Source organism: Lactuca saligna, chromosome 3, assembly GCF_052625555.1.
Source record: "Lactuca saligna cultivar CGN05327 chromosome 3, ASM5262555v1, whole genome shotgun sequence".
NCBI classification, from domain to species: Eukaryota; Viridiplantae; Streptophyta; class Magnoliopsida; order Asterales; family Asteraceae; genus Lactuca; species Lactuca saligna.
In genome coordinates, this window is record NC_136419.1 from 33,040,836 (window position 1) to 33,061,812 (window position 20,977).

The 20,977-nt window shown below is 34.5% G+C and overlaps 1 long non-coding RNA gene across 4 annotated transcripts; it reads left to right on the forward strand.

Annotated features, from left to right (window-relative positions):
• The first annotated feature begins 9,114 nt into the window (after window positions 1-9,114).
• LOC145035067 (uncharacterized) lies at window positions 9,115-11,895 on the forward strand. 4 transcript variants are annotated; one of them, XR_013678301.1, is made up of 5 exons: window positions 9,115-9,603; window positions 9,722-9,869; window positions 10,100-10,192; window positions 10,802-11,211; window positions 11,315-11,596. It is a non-coding gene; the product is annotated as an uncharacterized LOC145035067 (long non-coding RNA). The 4 variants fall into 4 exon arrangements; XR_013678303.1 differs by having other exon boundaries at window positions 9,121-9,603; window positions 11,045-11,211; XR_013678300.1 differs by adding an exon at window positions 11,650-11,895 and having other exon boundaries at window positions 9,479-9,603; window positions 10,100-11,211; window positions 11,315-11,467.
• Window positions 11,896-20,977: the final 9,082 nt, after the last annotated feature.

Sequence of the window (20,977 nt, forward strand, 5' to 3'; positions counted from 1 at the left end):
AAAATTAAAAATAACACGATGATTAATATTATAAGATTTCGAAATATCATAAAAAATATCAAATATTGCTTTCAAAGAACATGTTCTCAATCAACATCTCAAACTCAACTGTTAGCAATTAATTAACCACAAAAGTTGTTAACGCCCAAGGAACACCATCCTTGAATATTCTTGAATACACTCGTTTGAATTACGAGGATAAGCTGGTTTGAATTATATTTTATCTTTAACGAGTGAAAAATAATAGTATAAGAAAAAGTGCTGAAAATTACAACAAATGTCTTTTGATGTATTCAACCTCCAAACCTTTTATTCATAATATTATATTATAGTGTAATAAAATAAATTTATGATCATATTTGACATACCGATTAGGTGACAACTTTCGATCAAAACCCGTAACCCGATACTAACTCAACCCGAAAATAGACGGGTTTAGATTGAGATTTTTGATCCGCCAAATCGTCAACTCGATAATCCGCTAACCCATTTATTTTATAGGTTGGGTTGGGTTACCTATTTAGGTTCACGCGTGAACCCACCAACTTATATATATATATATATATATATATATATATATATATATATATATATATATATATATATATATATATATATATATATATATATATAGTTGTCAAAATCGCGATCCTGATCGTAGGATCGTACGATCCTACGATCCTAGGTATGAAAAACGATCCGGATCGTAAAATGATCGTATTTGGGGTAGGATCGTAGGATCGAGATCCGATCCGATCCTACCTTCCTTTATTTTTATTTTTTATTTATTTATTTATTTATTTATTTATTTTTTTTGCAAATGATTTTTTTTTACCACTTTATGCCTTTTATCCTTTACCAATCTACCATTTATCATTTTTTATTGTGATTTATGATTAATATTTTGAAGTTTTTATAACTTTTGAATGAAAAACTAAATGTTTGAAATAGTTTTCATGATTAAATATTATAAATTAAAATTATATTCTATTTTGTGGGATCTTAAGATCTCGATCCTGATCTTGCAAACCCAAAATCGATCCTAGGTAGGATCCCGATTTTGACAACCTTGATATATATATATATATATATATATATATATATATATATATATATATATATATATATATATATATATATTACATTTAAAAAAATAGATATATTTAATTATTAATCAAATCTGATATCCTTTTGTATTCGTAATATTTCGTATCATTGTATTCCTTCTATATGCGTATGTATCTAGTGTGTGTCTGCGACGCCTATCAAAAAAGAAAAAAAAAAAAAAAAACATGTCGTCATTAATAGATACTTACAAGTCATGAACGAAAAACGCACTCATCTTGTATGAATGTTTTTATTTTTCAATTTTATGTTAGATGTTAATGACTTTATGAATTTATGTCGAAAACATATTTTTATGTTAATTGCTTTATGACTTTATGTTAAAACAAACTTCACTTTTGAAAGTGCATTGTTTATTTATTAAATGAGTTATATGGATTGTGTGACCCCGCTAACTTGTAAACCCGCGAACCCATATACTTAAACGGGTTATATGGGTTGAGTTGGGTTGAGGTTTCTATCCCACCAACTTTTGACCTGCCAACCCATATATTATTTGGGTTGGCTTGAGTTTATGTTTTCTAATTGTTAACCTGTGACCTGCCAATTTGAACCCAACCCGATTATCATTCCTAATACCAATCATTTATAATAAACTTATCAAAAAATAGGACCAAAAGTATTTTAGATCAACGCGAGTATTTCTTATTATATGTATTGTCCATCATGCTTCGTGCATAATTACTACAAAAACTACCTTATGTTTTTTTTTATATATAAATATATAATTATTGAGCTGCTTGATATATTCACACTAGAAGTTGAATAACAAATGATGAATCGCAATACAAATTTACCTAACGGTATGGCCGTATGACTACTTTGCAAAAAATAAAAAAATAAATAAAAAGGAAATATTACAACTTACGATTTAGAAAATTATTTCAAATGTATGATATCAAATCAAATCCACATGACTTAAAGTGGCCTATGAATGAGCCCAGAACCAACTAAGCCCAATATGATGCCAAAATGCTTAAACAAGTCTCATAATGAGGCTAGAGTCAACCGTACATAAATCATGGTTTTATGACAAATAACTTAAATTATATTAGTTAGTTTGAAAATAAAACCAACATTTTGACTAATCATTTTTTTCAATTAAAACCATAGTTTATGGGTTCTATTTGATAGTTTTAGCAGGATAACAGGCATGAACATGTTAAAGTGTCAGATTTAATCATGATATATATATATATATATATATATATATATATATATATATATATATATATATATATATATATATATATATATATATATATATATATATATATATATATATAATGTAAATATTCAAAATTGAACACAATCGATTTTTTATCTGAAACTTGAAAAATCAAACCTATCTGAAATTGATTTCTGAAATCCACCACCGTTTCAGTTGTCTGGAAATGTGGTTTTTGTCGGAAGTAGCTCCGAAAATGAATTTTGGCAAGTAGGAGTTGATTTCTGAAAATCAAATCAACAACGATTCTTTTCATGTGGCTTAAGTTTCTCGTATCCATCTTCATTTAGAATTTGTGGTTCGATATAGGTTTTTGAAGATGAAATTAATCTATTTTTCGGGTTTATATGTGTTTGAAGTCCATTTTGTTTATTTTTGTTTTGTTTTCTGTTTCATCTTTCAAAAATCAATGGTTCTAAAGATATCGGTTCCAGAACTCCATTTTGGTGGTTGTAAGTAGTGGTCTTTGAAAGTGAAGAAAGGATGTGAGCAGGAATCAAAATTTTGATATGGGGTAGATATATTGTAGGTATCTAATATCAGACATTAAAAAATATGTTATAATCTATTTAGTTGAGTGTACAATAACATGAAACATGTTTACAAATAATATATTTTTTTATATATATACATTTTTTGAGGGTACTGTAGTACCCCCAACGCCCCATCTAGCTCCACCACTAGATAAAGAAGTGAAAAATTAGACTGTTTCACAGGGATAGACCGTATTGTTTTAACTTTAAATAATAATAAAAACATAAAACTTATAAAAAAAAAATAAACACATCAGAATAATCTAGCCATTTTAAGTCTCGCATGGATGTAATGCAACAAAACCACTACGCACGTACGGTCCGAATAAAAAATAGAGACAAAACATACATATTGCCCAAACCATGATCGATTCATGTAATTTACTCTCTTTATTATTAAATCCTTTGGTTTACTAGACCTGATTTTGGGTTGACTTATATGAAGTCGACTAGTTTCTTGATAGATAAAAAAGAAGTTTGATAGAGCCCTTTTGTGACAACTTGTTTTTGGAAGATAGACCTTTATAGAATCATGCCAGAATTGCGTTTGTAGTATATTACCTCTTCTTGGGTTAGTTTAGGACTATAATCTATAAGAATATATTACAATACGCTGCAAATACTGAAAATAGGTAAATGTCATGTCAAATTATAGGGTGCATTAGGTTGTTCGAAAATTTTCCAGTTTTATAGGAAAAAATTTCAAGAAAACAAAAATTTTGAAAACACGTTTGATTTGTTCAGTTTTCCAAAAATTTCCAAGAAAATGGAAATTTTCAGTTTTCCAAATTGTTTGTAAATTAGAAAAGTGATTTTTACAATTTTCCAAATTTCTAAGATGGAAAATGAAAACTCCCCCGATTTCAATCAAACATGTTTTCTAAAATTTTCATTGAAAATTAAAAATGAGAACTCAACTCTATTTTCTGAAAACATTTTCTTAGAAAATGAAAACAATTTTCAACAACCAAACGCATTCTAAATGTTTTTATTTTCCTGGTGGAATGTTATATATAAATACTTAAATAAGACATATATTGATACATTTTATGAACAATAGGTACTTTCACATTTATATATATATATATATATATATATATATATATATATATATATATATATATATATATATATATATATATATATATATATATATATTGGACCAGATTGACAATACTTGCTTCTGACCACTTTTATATTTTATATTTTGTTTTTTTGTTTTTGTTATTTATCTGATTTTATCTCTATAATAGATAACACGTCATGACCATGTGTTATCTCCTCAAACAACCCACCGCCCATACACACTTTTCTTGATGTTCCCCACCGCTTCCTATTCTATAATCCAACAATCTACTAACTGCCATCCATTCTTATCTGCATCATCACACCAACAAAATGGATGAAATATAAGTTCAGATCGTGTCGGATCATCGATTGATGCTTATGTGTAACCATAGTTTGGTGAACTTTACCATTTTCATTTAGTATCCACAGAAATACAAGATCAAATCTTCGGATTTAAACAAGTTATACTCAAGAACAGATCAATAGCTGTGTGCGTGTGTTGAAAACAGAAATCGGAAAAATGGTCGGTCGGAGACACTTACTGTTGCTATTAATCAAACCGTGTGTTATTATTGATTATCTCAAAGATACGATACATATGAACCTAATATATATAGGTTAGATAAATACAATTAGGTACCCTCTAATTTAAGTAAAATACAATGCAACACATAAACTTAGTCTAACATTCCCCCGCAAGCTAAGGACGGGGAACGACCTGTAGCTTGGAGCGTAAAAAGAGAAATCTTTGAGAAGACAAAGGTTTGGTAAAAACATCAGCGATCTGATCAGCAGTAGAAATGAACTGAACACATAATTGACAAGAAGCCACACGTTCACGAACAAAGTGAAAATCCACTTCAACATGTTTGGTGCGAGCATGAAAAACCGGATTAGCAGCTAGATAGGTAGCACCAAGATTGTCACACCAAAGTGTAGGACGTTGAACTGTAACTCCCAATTCATGGAGAAGAGCTTTCAACCAGACTAATTCAGCCACCGTATCTGCAAGGGCTTTGTACTCCGACTCGGTTGAAGATCTTGAGACAGTACGCTGTTTGCGGGCAGTCCATGAGATCAAGTTCGATCCCAAATATATAGCAAATCCTCCCGTGGAACGTCGATCATCAGGGCATCCTGCCCAGTCTGAATCCGAGAAGGCATGTAAAGAATCAAATGTAGAGTATTGCCAATGAACATCCGTAAAGGCTTGGAGAGAGGAACCCGAATCATGCCTAATGAGAAGTCCAAAATCAGTCGTGCCCTGTAAGTACCGCAAGATACATTTGACAGCGGACCAATGGTTTTCGGTAGGAGCATGCATGAATTGACACACTTTGTTGACGGCATAAGCAATGTCAGGACGAGAGATACTAGCATACTGAAGAGCTCCAACAAGTTGTCTATAGATAGTCGGATCTGGCAAGAGAGGACTGTCACCAATAGATAAGACCTGAGTGGTGGTCATTGGAGATTGGACCGGTTTGCAATCCTTGAGACCCGAACGATGAAGAATATCCAAAATATACTTCCATTGGGACAATATGAGGTTAGAATTACGAGAAACGACCTCAATGCCCAAGAAGTAATGCAGTTGACCAAGGTCTTTAATGGAAAAAGTAGAACCCAACTGTTGAATGAGGTGAGCAATCATCGCATCATTATTACCAGTAATAATGATATCATCCACGTAGACTAGAATGTAAATTCGAGTCCGACCTGTTTTCAGAATAAATAAAGATGGGTCAGTGCGAGACCCCGAAAAACCAAAGCGATGCAACACAGTGGACAAGCGTTGAAACCAAGCTCGTGGAGCTTGCTTGAGACCATACAAAGACTTGTGAAGAAGGCACACATGACCAGGTTTAGAAGGATCAACAAATCCTTGTGGCTGCCGAATGTAAACGGTTTCTTTTAAGTCACCATGCAAAAATGCATTCTGAACATCCAATTGCCTGATTGACCATTTTTGAGTTACAGCAAGAGAGAGGACAACCCGAATTGTGGTGGCTTTGATCACAGGACTAAAAGTTTCATGATAGTCAACACCCGCTTGTTGTTTGAAACCCTTTGCTACAAGTCGTGCTTTGTAGCGAGAAATATTGCCCTCGGGGTCTCGCTTAAGTTTATAAACCCATTTGGAATCTATGATGTTGGCATGAGGAACTGGAGGGACAAGAGTCCAAGTACCATTTTTGATAAGAGCAGTGTATTCCTCTGACATGGCATTCCGCCATTCCTGAGATTTGCTCGCAACCGAAAATGAGGTAGGTTCGGTAATAGAAGCAGTAGCATGATATGCCGAGGGGCTATAAGGTGTAGTCCGTTTTTGGGTTGGGGCGTAAATGTGGGGGACGGGTGCGTGGAGGAGGAGGTGGCGTGGCATCAGGAGAGGTATCAAACGACTCAGTCGAGGTAGTTTCTGTGGTGATAGGTGGCGATGCTGCCAAAGGAGTAGTTATAGGAGATGCAGGAGGTGTGGTTGGAGGTGAGTCGTCAATAGTAGTAGTAAAAGTAGGATCGGGTACAAAACTTGGGAGAGATGAAACATACGTAGCGGCAGGAGTGGTACTAGGAGGAGGTGGGCGTTTGAACGGAAAAACATTCTCATTAAATCGAACATGGCGAGCAATGTAGATTCGATCCGTAGAGGTGTCAAGGCATCGGTAACCATGGTGTAGTGGGCTATAACCAAGAAATGTACAAGGAGCAGATCGGAAATCCATTTTGTATCTATTGTACGGGCGAAGGTGTGGAAAACATTCACATCCAAAAACCCGAAGAAAGGTGTAGTCAGGTTTTCGACTGAAGACATGTTGGTAAGGTGATCTATTGGATAAGGTTCGAGATGGTAAGCGATTGATAAGATACACGGCTGTCTCAAAAGCAAACTGCCAAAATTGTTGGGGAAGATTGGCATGAGCAAGGAGAGTAAGGCCAGTTTCAACCACGTGACGATGACGTCGCTCAACAAAACCATTTTGCTCGCTAGTATGAGGGCATGAGCGACGATGAATGATCCCAAGTGATGAGAAAAAGGAAGATAGATTGCGAAATTCCCCTCCCCAATCGGTTTGAACACTTTTGAGTTTGGTATTGAATTGTCGTTCTACCATCTTGACAAAGTTAGTGAAAGTTTGAAAAACATCAGATTTATGTGTCAATGGGAAAAACCACATATAGCGAGAGTGATGATCAACACAAAGTAAAAAGAACCGACAACCATAAAATGATAAAGTAGGTGAGGGACCCCAAACATCACAATAAATTAAATCTAAAATATTATTGCTTCGAAAAGATGAACTAGGTAAAGAAAGTTTGGAAGATTTTCCTAACTGACAAGCAGAACATAAATCTAAACAATGTTTTGTAGAAACAGGAAGCGAACAACTAGAAACAATAGTGTCAAAAACACGTTGATGTGGATGACCAAGGCGGTGGTGCCAGATTCTTGAGGAAGCTTTAGTTGTTGTGAGAGCCAACTTTGTTAAAGACTTGAAACTTGGAAGATGAAGCGAGTAGAGACCGTTATTACTTGGTCCCATGAGAAGAGTGGTGCGAGTACGTTCGTCCTTCATAACAAAGAAAGAGGAGTGAAATTCAAAGAAAACATTGTTGTCTTGACAAAATTGTTGAACAGATAAGAGATTTTTCTTGACATTAGGAACATGAAGAATATTGGAAAGATTAAAGGTTTTATTAGATGAATAACATTTTGAGGATCCAATATGAAGAATAGGAAGAGAGTTACCATCACCAACATGAAGAGAATCAGGACCACGATAGAACTCGGAGGTGTCAAGGTTGGACAGATCTGGTGTGGTGTGGGAGTTTGCACCTGTGTCAGGGAACCAAGTAGTGCCGGAAGTAGAGACATTGTCAGCAAAGGTTGCGAAATTTGCCTGCAAATTCGGTTTTGACGAGTTACTTGCATCTTGGTTATTTGGACACTGGGATGGAAGATGGCCAATACCACAACGGTTGCAATGACCAAATACAGTGTTTTGTGTGGAGGCCCAAGAGAATTTCCTGGAGGGACCTGAGTTGGCACCATGAGATCGATTCTGAAAATTCCAACGTGAATTATTCCCACGCGAGTTTCCTCAACGATTTCCTCTGTAGTTGTTGTTTGGGGGCCGTGAGGCATAGAAAGCTTGAGGAGTTGCACTTTGTGGAGCAATCGGATTAAGTTGGAAGCCAAGCTGGGACGCCATGCTTTGTAGAGACTGAAGTTGGCTTTGAAAATTGTTAATGTTGAGTGATGTTTCTGTTGAAGCAGCAAACACATGTGGCTGTGATGCAGGGGCAGCAGTAAGATTTTTATTTATCATATAATCATGATCACTCAAAAGGGCATGTAGCTCAATGAAGGTAACAGGTGGGTGACGACGAGCTAAGAGGGTAGACTTGAGTCCGTTATACTCTTCACGTAGCCCAGAAATAACAAGAAGAACCAGATCCTTGTCTTTAACAGGTTCACCAATATTAGCAAGTGCAGTAGCATATTCTTGTGCACGTGCAAGATAGACAAGAGGAGTTTCATCGCCTTTCATGGTGAGTTTTAGCAACTGGGTTTTTAATGTATACTCTCTTGAAGAATTGGTTGGGGCATAAACACGTTCTAATTGTAGCCATAGATCTCGTGAGGTAGTACCCTGAACATGCTGGAAGGAAGCCTTTGAGATGGTAGAGATGATTATCATACGGACATGAGCATCATTAGAAATCCAACGAGAGTAACTAGGATTGTCTGTAATTGTCTCTCCTGTGCCGACTTTGGGCTCAGGGCATGGTATTGTACCATCGACATAACCGAACAGATTGTTGGAGACGAGAAAGGGTTTTAGCATGGCCTTCCAATACCCATAGTTTGTGGGTGTGAGGGTAAAAGCGAATTTATGAGAATTATGAGAAGTTTTCTCCTGTGTAGTGAAAGCAGCAATGGTCGCCATGAAGTTTCTTGACAGATCAGTGATTAGGGTTTATCTTGCGTAAGAGGCTGTTGTGAGGATGCCGCCGATAAGGTAAAGATTAACTTGGCTCTGATACCAAATCAAACCGTGTGTTATTATTGATTATCTCAAAGATACGATACATATGAACCTAATATATATAGGTTAGATAAATACAATTAGGTACCCTCTAATTTAAGTAAAATACAATGCAACACATAAACTTAGTCTACCACAACCGGTGGAACATGAATCAAGGTCGCAATTGCATCACTTCAGTTGCAGAACACAGTCCACCGCCTGAATTTCTTCCCAAACTTCTTTCACCTTCTTCAGAGATCTCAAATACAGGTCGTCAGACTTTGTACCGCTTCTTCATACCATCTGCACAAAATCGATTCATAGTTCTTATGGAAAAAAAAACCCTTGGTATTGAAGTTAGGAGTAGAAATAGACACCTTTGTGCTGGCAATCATGTGTTAGAGTACCTGCAACCATCGTGGGAGAGGTCGGTATGTGCTAGGGTTCAATTTAGGGGATTATGTTTGTTTCTTCACAAAGAACCCAATAACAACACCACCGATACTACTATTGGAATCGTCGACGTTCGATTGCAGTTCGTTTCCTCTATGATTTCCACATACACTAAAGCAGCTACCTTCCGGTCACCATCCCAGCCAGAATTAATTGACAACAGGTCTGGAATGGCTTCAACTAAAAAACCTTATATAAATAGAAATAAAGAACTGCTACTTTACCCATTTCTTCGTGTTTTTTTGTTGCCAAGTTTTACAATTTCGTTTGGTTTTTTTCAGTATACATCTATTAAAGCTTGGAAATAAGTGAAAAGGAACCAGGACGATCGGTATCAACGCCACAAACCCAGGGTATGGATGGGCATGAATGTTGAGAAGGTATTTGGTTGATCCATTGGAGATGTGGTGGCCAGCAAACCTACCTCAGGTTTCGCTCTTTAGTTCAGTAACATTTTATTTTAATATTTACAATTAGTTAGTTACTATTTTATAATAATTAATGATTAATCAATGAATGTATGCATATTCTACTTTATAGCATATTCCACATCGTGAAATAATTTTACTTTTTTTATAGCATTGTATGTTCTATCCAAAAAGACGCAAATGTCCTTTTTTATGTTCCACATGGTTAAATAAATTTTCTTTTTTGTACAGATGAAAGACCCTTGGGTCTGCACATTTGAAATGCATGCTGCTGACCTCATCCATGAACCTTCAAATAAAATCGCTTTGGGAACACGTTTACATGTACATTTCTATTTTTTGTCACATTTTCAGGTGTTTCCTTTTATTAAAAAAGTAAAAGTAAATTCTCTTCAATCTTGGATCATGTAGGAAAAACTATGTTGTTCATGGCTTCATGCATATCCAACTTTATCTGAACTCATTGATGAACTATTCAAATCAGCCAAAGCAAAACAATCTTTTCATCCTTTTGTTATATACAAAAACTAATATAAAATGTAAATAATTAAACCCCTTAATCAATTTGCAGCTCATTGCATTCTAGGTTAATCTCTTGAACTCAATTTTTTGTATTTGCAATATATTACCATAACCATTTTATAAATTTGTGTCCACAACTAGTGCGTATCATCCCTAAATTTTCCCTGTTTATGTGCTCTGAATCTTGAAACTGATCTTAAATTAATTAACTGAATCTCCATAAATTCCTTGATTTGTATGACGGAGAGGCTTTATTAGCTTAAATTATGTGAAACCTCTTTATATATAAATTGAATTATGGGATTTTAGAAGCTACATACTCCGATTCAATGACATATTAGGATGGCTTGGTGTATTTAATTGCATACAATATTTAAGAGCTGGTGTGTGTATCTCTGGTGGTAATTGTAGATTTAATCATCCAATTTACAATGGCCAAGTAAACCAACAGTTTGCAGGTAATCCATGATGTATTTTCCAAATATCAGGCTTTGGTTTTTCTTTTCTTCCAATTTTACCCTTTTACCTGATTTTCTGTTGTATGGAGTTTTCATTCAGAGTTACACTCCACATGATTACATTTTTTAATTCATAGTATAATCATCAAATTACTCATGGAAACTCATCAAGCAAAATACTATATATCTGCTTAAGGTCAATTATCAGAAAGATCTCTGCACTTTTGGATCACTCTTATCAATCAGATCGATACCATTCTTGAGGTATGGTTGAATTTTTTTAATGGGAGAAGATGATGATTGGGGATGCCAATGTGGTTGTCAATGGTGCAACTGTGAATCTTGGCTTGTGTGATATTGTTGGTAAACTTATGAAATCTTTATAGATAATTAAAAATCTATCAACTTTATAATATTTTTTATTAATTAATATATTAATGGTGAGAAATTAACATTCTCTGAACAGGACAAGAGGATTATAGCAAACTCGGGGAGTTAATAAATAAATTAATGTCTAAATGTGAGAAAATGACCATTTTACCCTTGCTATATAGATCTCCAGGATGATAAATAGTTCTTTGTAAAGTACCCTGGTGCAACTCCCATAACTAATGCTCAGGTAAAAATTATCAGATAAACTTTGTGAGATAATAAATAGCAATGTATTTTGAATGTAGTTTAAAAAGGAATCAATTTTTACTATTATATCACATTTTTGTTGTCATCTTTAAATCACCTATTTTGTATTGACAAGTCTTTCATATTTCAAATTTTTTGATGATTTTATCTTTGATGTTGTAGGTGCTTTCAATTCACCAATCTGTTTTATTGTTGAAAGTTTCTTGTTGTTTTGGAATAATTTCAATTGTTGGACTTTTATTTCTAGCTTGAGCCCTGATGTCCTTATTAGTGGTTGGATTGTGTTGAATTGAAATCTAACCCCGTAAAGCAGGGACACTTCCTTAGTTTATACGAAGTTAGATGCCAAATAAATTATAATATATGCTTTAATAATTAATATTCTATTTTTCATATTTAAAATTAGAACCAATGTTTTTCAGCTACTCAAAAAGTGTGTATTTCAGTTTAGTCCCAAAAAAACTTTAAATTTGAAAACATAAGTTCCCAATACGGGTTTTTGGTAAATGGTACGAAACTTGCTTACTATAAAGATGTAAATAATGAGAACTTATTATTACTAGATGATAACTGAGGATAATAATTAAATATAAAGTTAACAATCACTAGTGTGGCATATGTGTAAGTTCATGAATTCGTCACACTTAAAGACAGAATATACATGTATGTTGTATTGACGTTTTGCAAATTGAAAAGAGAAACGTAATGAGATTCACAAAACTCCACGTTTTCTCTTGGTTTTCAAAACTCAAAAAACGTGAGCATGATTTGATGAAATTTTAATGTTGTGAAGTGACATTTTAATCAATATCTATTTGGTTTTTTATAAATTGTATCATTACCTTATAATTATAAGCACGTACGAAAAACAAAAAAATGTACGATAAAATGACAATGATTATGACCCCTTGGTTTTCAAAACCTATCTAATATTTTCTTACCAAAAGGCATTTGACACGGTAATATCATGTGTGTTGAAAATATGTTTCTCTCCAAAAAAGGTTGAGGGTTCAATTTTAATGGTGGACAAATGTATGATTTAGGAGTAAGATTTTAAATATGTGCGAGTTAGCCACTTTCAAAGAAATTCTAATGTTTTCTTAATCTGAAACTTAATTGGTTTTATTCTAAACGAAGTCATTACATAGATAAAGACATGTAAGAAGAAGACATTTACATTTAAATTTGACTTTGAGAAGGCTTTTGTTAGCTTCAACTGGAGGTACCTAGATTCAGTCTTACAACAAATGGATTTTAGGGTTAACTTCCATACATAGATTCATGGATGCTTATTGTCAGCAAGGGTCTCAACGCTTATACATGGATCTGCAACTTCAAAATTATGTATGGAACGGGGGATAGACAAGGTGTCACACCCCCAAACTAGAATGACGGAAACATTCAGGGGTGGGTGACTTCATGTAGTACCACAATAGTTGAATATTGTAAAGAAAGTAACACAACCATCATATATATAACAAAAACTTACATTGTTGCGTAATACATGTTTCAAAAGAATATTACAAATATGATGATTTTAAATGTTTTAATAATAGACGCCTTAGCGTTCCTTCTCTAAAAGCTGGTGGTTACCTGTATTACTGATTCTCTGAGAAATACAAGTACTTTCGAAAAAGTGTCAACAATAAAGTTGGTGAGTTCATAAGTGTTTTTGTACTGAAAAATGTATGTCTTTTAGAAGAAAATAGGTGAATGTGGTTTCCGGAAAATTCAATATTTTCTACATATAGTTTGAAAAAGTCCCAAAAGTTGGAGGGCTTTAGTATCTTTCGTGCTCAAATGATGAAGGTGAATTTATACTCAAAATAATGTAAATACTGAATGTATTCATGAGTCTCGTAAATCAAACTTATTTTTATACTTTCGTGTGAGTTTTATAATCATGCTATTGACACAAACTGCCTGTAACAACGTTCTTCAGACATTATAGTGTTATGATATTTGTCACCCCAGACCTGCCAGTTTAACTGTAGCTAACAGTTTAGGTGCGGACTTGTCAATCCCGTATAGATCTATACGCAAGTATCACACTCTCCCTCCAAGAGATTATGGTTTATAATACAGGATTTGAAATGCATACTTGAGAGTACGTTGAAGCTGAATATCTCACAACACTTAGTATAAATAGATTTACGAAAAAGAAAGTTTATATTTCATTGCGGATGAAAGTATTTCATTTTTCACAATGTTTACATAAGAATGTAATGAATAACCCGCAAACTATACCCATTATAGTTTTTCCGAAAGTGTGTTCCATTTGGTGATAATAACTCGATGAAATACTAACTTTTTATGCAAAGTAAAATGTTGATATCGAGGCATTTTAATAATATAGATGTTGTATTTAAATCTATATAAAGCGATATGTTTTCTCGTATTACACTTGTATCCACCCCTAAAACATGAAAAAGACGTGAAAAGTAGGGGTATGAACTCACTTGTTCGGTTTGAAGAGAGTGAGACTAGAATCGAGCTGAACATCGACTGCGGAAAACTATGTCTTCGGATTCTTCGGGGATCTCAATAGCGTAAAACCTTCGTCGGGGTTCGGGTATGGAATAAAGGGTGTCGGGATAGTCTCTGGAGCTTAAGAGAGTGTAAGAGTGAGAGGAGAGTTGAGAAATGTGTGCCAAAACTCGGGGCTTATGCACTCTATTTATAGTGCTGAAACACCCCATAAGTTGGGCATACTCTAGGGGTACGCTGGGCGTACTTCGGAGTCGTCATCGCTTACGACTCGAGCCTAACTAGCCTGTTGGCCGATGGGACGCAACACTGCGTCTGAGTACGCTGGGCGTACACTAAATTACATGGGCGTAATTTGTATTTCCAACTTCTAAATTCCGTAACTTTCGCGTACGAGCTCTGTTTTTCATGTTTTTTATATCCACGCGTAGGTGAGACTATGCTCTACAACTTTCATTTAGACTCCGTCGGCTAGTTTTGAATTTATTTGTAATAGTATATTTTTAGTAGGCCGGGACTACTAAAGTCTGTTAAAAATCCATAACTTCTTTATCCGACGTCTGTTTTCGTCTGTCTTTTTACCATTGTACTCCTATTGTGGAGACCTTCAACTCTCGTTTAGGCTGCATTGGCTAAAAATCGTTCTATCTTTAATTCGAGTTTTTACATGTCTACCGCTGTAACGAAACTTAGAAAATTCGTAACTTCTTCATACGAAGTCCAATTTGGGCGTTCTTTTTATGCACGTTCACGGTTTAACGTAATCTACGACTTTCGTTTAGATACCTAAGGCTAATATGCACTTTATTGAAATTTCACTTTTTACGTTTAGCAATGTTTTACCGGGTGTGTCGTGGATTTTCAAGTGGTCATAACTTTTTCGTTATAACTCGGATTTGAATGTTCTTTATGTTTTTGGAAACTTTGGCACGTTATCTAACATTTGATGCATCCCAATTTAGATTTTAGCACACTTTATTTTTGAAGCTAATTTCGTTGATTCCAAATAGTTCGTTGTATTTGACTTTTAAATGTTACATTGATTTGAAAAATATAGGGTTGTCACACAAGGCGAACCCTTATCCATATTCTTATATATCACTTGAGTTGAGGGACTACATATGGTGTTGGAAATGGAAAAAGAAAAGGGTATCTTTGAAGGCATTCAACTACCACGACAACAAGGACCGATCATATCATATCTCTAATATGCATATGATGTAATTTTTATGGGTACTTGGTCGATCGAAAATGCAAAGAACATGATCAAAATTCTAAGATGCTTTGAGTTTCATCAGGTCTTAAGGTGAACATGTCCACAAGTAAGCTCTTCGGTTTTGGTACCCAAAACTATGAATTAGGATTGTGACCCAAAGTTTCAATTGCTCAATCGGTTCCCTTCCATTTATCTACCTAGGACTTCTTTTAGAGGCTTCTATGGAAAGAGCAACACATTCGAATCCTATTATCGAACAGTTTCAGGTGGAATTCTTAAAATAGAAAGCATCCACATTGTCCTTTGGTGGTCATTTACCATTATGCAACGTATTTATAGTCAACTTTGGTTCCCTATAATTTTCCATGTATAAACCTCATGTTAAGGTTAATAAAAGCCTTAAAAAATCGGGATGAGTTTATTTTTTTAGGGGGGGAGATATGGAATCGAAAAATATGGCATGGATTTCTTGGGAAAAGTTCTTAAAGACACAACATAGCCCTAATGGGGAAGTAGTGGTGGATATTTAAGAATTTTCCAAACAGTGTGTGGGATGAGGAGATTAAATCAATCTACGGACCTCATTTGGTGATAATAACTCGACGAGTCGTATGGGTTTTAGCCAAAGATATGTTTGCGTGTATACCCGTCGAGTTGCAAGGAGGAAACTCGATGGGTGGCCTTAAGGTTTGACCGGGATTCGAAGGAACTCGATGAGTCACCCCGATGACTCGACGAGTTGGAATGTGCTTCAAGGACTCGGCGAGTAGCCGGGTGTACTCGGCGAGTAGCCGGGTGTACTCGGCGAGTTTAGGTCAACATGGACTGCTGACCTTGACCGAGGACTTTGACCTTAATGAGGATTTGACTATTGGTTTATGGAGTGCCTTATAGGGCTAAGGACTTATGAGTATATTGTGCCATGGTTATAGGTGGTGGAGCTTGTGATGAGTGATCCGATAGTTGGAGCTACCTTCCGAGTCGACATCTGCGAGGTGAGTTATCATCACTATATCGATAGGGTCTGCGGCACCAAGGTCGACCCTTTAGTTGTTATTGTTATAATATGCTACATGTGATATGATCTGTCTGATTGGAATTAGGGGAGACAGTATGTTATGCCTTTATGATCCGTAGGGATTGGTATGTTAGTGACCTGCTAGGTCGGTGCTCTAGTTACGAGAGAATTCTATGATTGATGATCAGTGAGATAGATATGCTTGATGTTTGTATATGCTTGTCTAAGATAGTATGCGCACATGTTTATTTCCTTGTGGGTTGGGTTGAGGCGGTCCTGCTTTGTGCTGAAGGCCAACATACCCTATAAGCGGTACAGGGAGACTGTAGGCCACGTGGCGGACCAGTCATGCCGAAGGCTCGAGATAGATCCAGATAGACTGTAGGCCCAGTAGGGCGGACTAGTCAGGCCGATGGCCCAGTATGCATGTTGATCGATTGATCATTATTGACATGGTTTCTGTCAGTTCGGTATTGGTATTTTGGGGGTAGCTCAGTAAGCCCTCAGGCTTACAGTTTTCAGTTTATTGTTTCAGGTACTTCAGGAGATCGAGGGAAGGCGAAGGCGTGACCGTACCGCTCCTCATCCTTATGATATGTTTTGGGACACTCTGATGATAAATGATTGGAAATGTTTTGTAAAAACGATTACTATTTGTTTCTTTTGTTAAAATTAAAAGTTTAAATTTGGTGTAAATTTGATGGATGTTACATATAACATCTAGTTAATCACCATCATCGGATTTGGGGTTCAAACCCAAAACCTAGGTTCAGTTTTTAGAGAAGAATAAGAGATTTGTACATCGATTCAACTGTGGAGATCCCTATATTGGATTGTCTGCTTTTCTTCTTCAATTTGAAACCCTAAAATGATTCATCTTCATTAAGATCGCCATCAGAGATCTCTCCTCTTCTCAAATAGTGATCCTCTAGCTAACGGGGGGTAGACTCCTCTATCTAGCTATTATCTTTTATTTTTTTTGGTAAAAATGGGTCCTAACATTCCATTTTCTCATTCCTAGCTAGTTAAAAGGGAAGCTCTTTATTTTACACTTTGACCTCAACGTAAACTTCCTCCTAGCCAATCAATCATTTGATTAGATCAACACTAACCATCAAGTTTGCATGTTGGCAAAACGAGTCCCTCAACTCATTCTCCATCTTTAAAGTTTAAATTTTATACTTATTTTTAATTCTTATATTATATATTGAACTCTTCATGATAAATATTAATTTAATTAAATTAATTAATTAATTAAAATTTTAAATGACCCCTAATAAGATGTTACAAATAATTTATCTTAATTGTGTTCATTCGAAACCCTTTATCTTCTAACAAAGTATTACATGTAACCAATATTGCATTTAACTATGTTTTAGTTTTTATAATCAAGACAACATCATCTGTAAAAAAACATACACCATGGTACATCTCCTTGTATCTCATGAGATACCTCATCCATAATCATGAAGAAGATGTAAGGGCCAAGTGTTAAACCTTGACGGAGCCCAATCTCAACAAAAAAAAACTTTGTATCGCCAACTACACTTTGGATACATGTTGTAGACCGACAATACATATCTCGGATAGACCTAATATAACATCATGAGACCTTCTAGGCTCTAAAGTCTTCCTGATCATCTCATTAATACCTTGAACATAATTCATACCAAGACATAAATAATGATTTTTATTATAAAAATGTTATTTAACAAAATAATACATATTTATGTGTACTTGTTTTTTATGATATATGTATGAAAATTAAATTTGAAATTTTTGGTGTATCATTAGTACCTTAAAACATAACTTTTAATTAAAAGTAGAAAAATAAACAAAAATTCAAACTATATGACAGTTCATTTTTAAATGGTGTTTAATGATAAGAAATATAAAATAATGTAGAAATAATATCACATATAGAAAGAATAAAATAATAAATAAAAGCCAATAATACACCCCTTTTGATGTAAGTTCTCTATTAACAAACATCCATAAATAATCAATTACAAAAGTTATGGGAGCCTACGATGACAGAGTTTTAAAAGTAAGTTAGAATCAATTTGTAACAAGAGGTTGAATATATATATATATATATATATATATATATATATATATATATATATATATATATATATATATATATATATATATATATATATATATATGATAGAGTAAAAACTTGTAGTAATAAACTTTTTAATGAGAGTTTCGTCTTTGAACGTCTGATTTATTTCTTGTATAAGGAATTGTTTGACAAATATACATATACCAATTGACTAATAATTAGGGTTACTTATTTAGCAATTTATTTAATGAAGTACATTTTTTTGTTTATCAACTTATTCAAACTATGTTTCAATTTATTATAAAATTTGCTAATAACATGTGTTAATTTTGGTAAAAAAAAAAAATACTACATTATTACAACATAAACTGATACAGTAATGTATAAATTGGTATCACATAAATTTTATTTTGTAAATCGATAAAAAGAAAATATTTCTTCATATTTAAGTTTGTAGCAATTGCTAGAGCACGGGAGAATGAAGAGTAATGATTTCAGCAAGAGCAGCCGGACGGACTATCTTAGAGAAGCTGGTAAAGTAAAGACAGACTCGTTCCCATGGTTCGATCCTTCCCAGTAAAACGCGGCGTGTTCGAATTCTGATCGCTTTCGTCCTCGGAGGGACTTCCCGAATGACCGTACCGAGGAATTCTACCGTACTCCGTGCAGCTATTGTTCGTGAAGCAGCTTACTTTCCTTTCATTCCAATATGGCATACTACTGAATCAGAATCAGGATCTTCCAGGCAAGAAATAGGCACTTGTTCTTACCTATCTAAACTCTATTTTGGCTTGCTATAAGATTAGTAAGACGGCAAAACAATGCTCACACACGCATTTCACGCTTCAAGAACCAAGAAAGACTCAAACAAACTCGCTCTCGCTTATATATATATATATATATATATATATATATATATATATATATATATATATATATATATATATAAAGTAGGGAGTCATCAAAACTAGGTATAAATTTAATATTTCCGCGCACATCATTAGACAATGGGAGATGATGTATCCACATAGATTTGTGATCCTTCCACCGAAAAAATAATATATTGACAATTGTACCACTATTTTATTTTGTAAATATATACTTAAAGAGATGGTAGGCTTTGTAGATCATTCAGAATTTCTTTCGGTGGGAGATGAATCAACATCTTTTAACGTTTTTCAGTCTTAAATCTGAGATCCTTGCAAAAATTAAGTGATTTCATTAGCATCTGATGTATCAAGAGAAATGGCCGATTTGGTAAGGACGTGTTTCGATTCGAAGGAAAACCCAGAAGTTCATGTGTTTAAGGCTGATCTTCCTGGGATCAAAAAACAAGAAGTCAAGGTGCATCTACAAGGCGACGAGATTCTACAAATCAACGGCTAGAAAAATATAGAGAGAAAAGATAAAAACAATACATGGCATTATTTCAAACGAAGAAGTGAGAAGTTCACAAAAAGGTTCAGGTTGTCGGAGAATGCTAGATGGATCAGGTGAAAGCGGCGTTGGAAAACAGAGTACTCGTGATTACTGTGCCCAAGGAAGAAGTGAAGAAGCCAGATTTTAAATCCATTAAAATCGTTGGTTAAAAATCCACTAGTCTATAAAATTCGACATGATTAAGGGTGTATATTATTTGAGTTTAGCTGGCAGTGTTTGCTCTGTGTGTCAATAACTCTGATCTGATATCCTTTTCTGTTTGCTTTGTCCACTATGTGTTTGATGAAATGCATAGCAGGACTAATATATCTATAGCAAGAAAAACCAAATCTTTAAATCCCTGTTTGGTATCAACTATCAAATAATCATCCTTGGTGCGACCCTAGTGGTGCCCCGGGATCTCGGGTCACTGCTCCGATTCCGGTATGTAGTTAAAAAAAATTATGTTTTTTTATGTTTTTTCTATTAGGTGCACCAGCTTAAAATACGGGTACCACTACTAATTTAGATTTTTTCGGAAAAAAAATATTAGCATCACCCCTACTAAAACCTTCTGCGTCCGCCACTGCCTTGGTGATTGAGAAAAAAATTAAAAAATTCTTATTTGGTGGTCAGAGGAAGCAGTCAAGTCGGCTGAAGATACAGATGCAGATGCAGCAACGAATGGGGAAGAAGCGGATGTATATCCTGTGTTGTTTGGAGTTCTTGTCGTGAATTTTAGGAAACAAAAGCAGGATTTCCGTTTTTGAAGTTTTTTACAAATTAAAATTAAGGGTATAGTTGTCAATTCAGTGAAAATAGCAAAAACTTCAAATGGAAATATCAGTTCCCTTAGACAATGGGCGAGTCAAAATATAGAAGCTGGGCCACGGAACCGTGTAAGGACTGTTGGTCCTATGGAATATAGAAATATCGTGGTCAAACATATTGACTCTTCAAACCATATTCCAATATTACCCTTTGGCTTCGTCAATATATACTTATTATCAAATACGATTAAACTTGCTTCATATAATAATAACATATCTTATAAAATAAATAAGCTGTTGAATCGAACCATTATTGTGGTAACTATAAATAGTTTAGTAATTTAAAAAAATATTTATAAGTAAACCTTATGCAGAATTAATATATTTTTATTTTAAAAGACATATCTTTACTTGTTTATAATAAAGATTTAAAAAATCAAAACACATATATTTATAAAATAAAAATGATTTGGCTGAAATGATGTTCTTAGGGTGAATTTGAGTTATTTCAG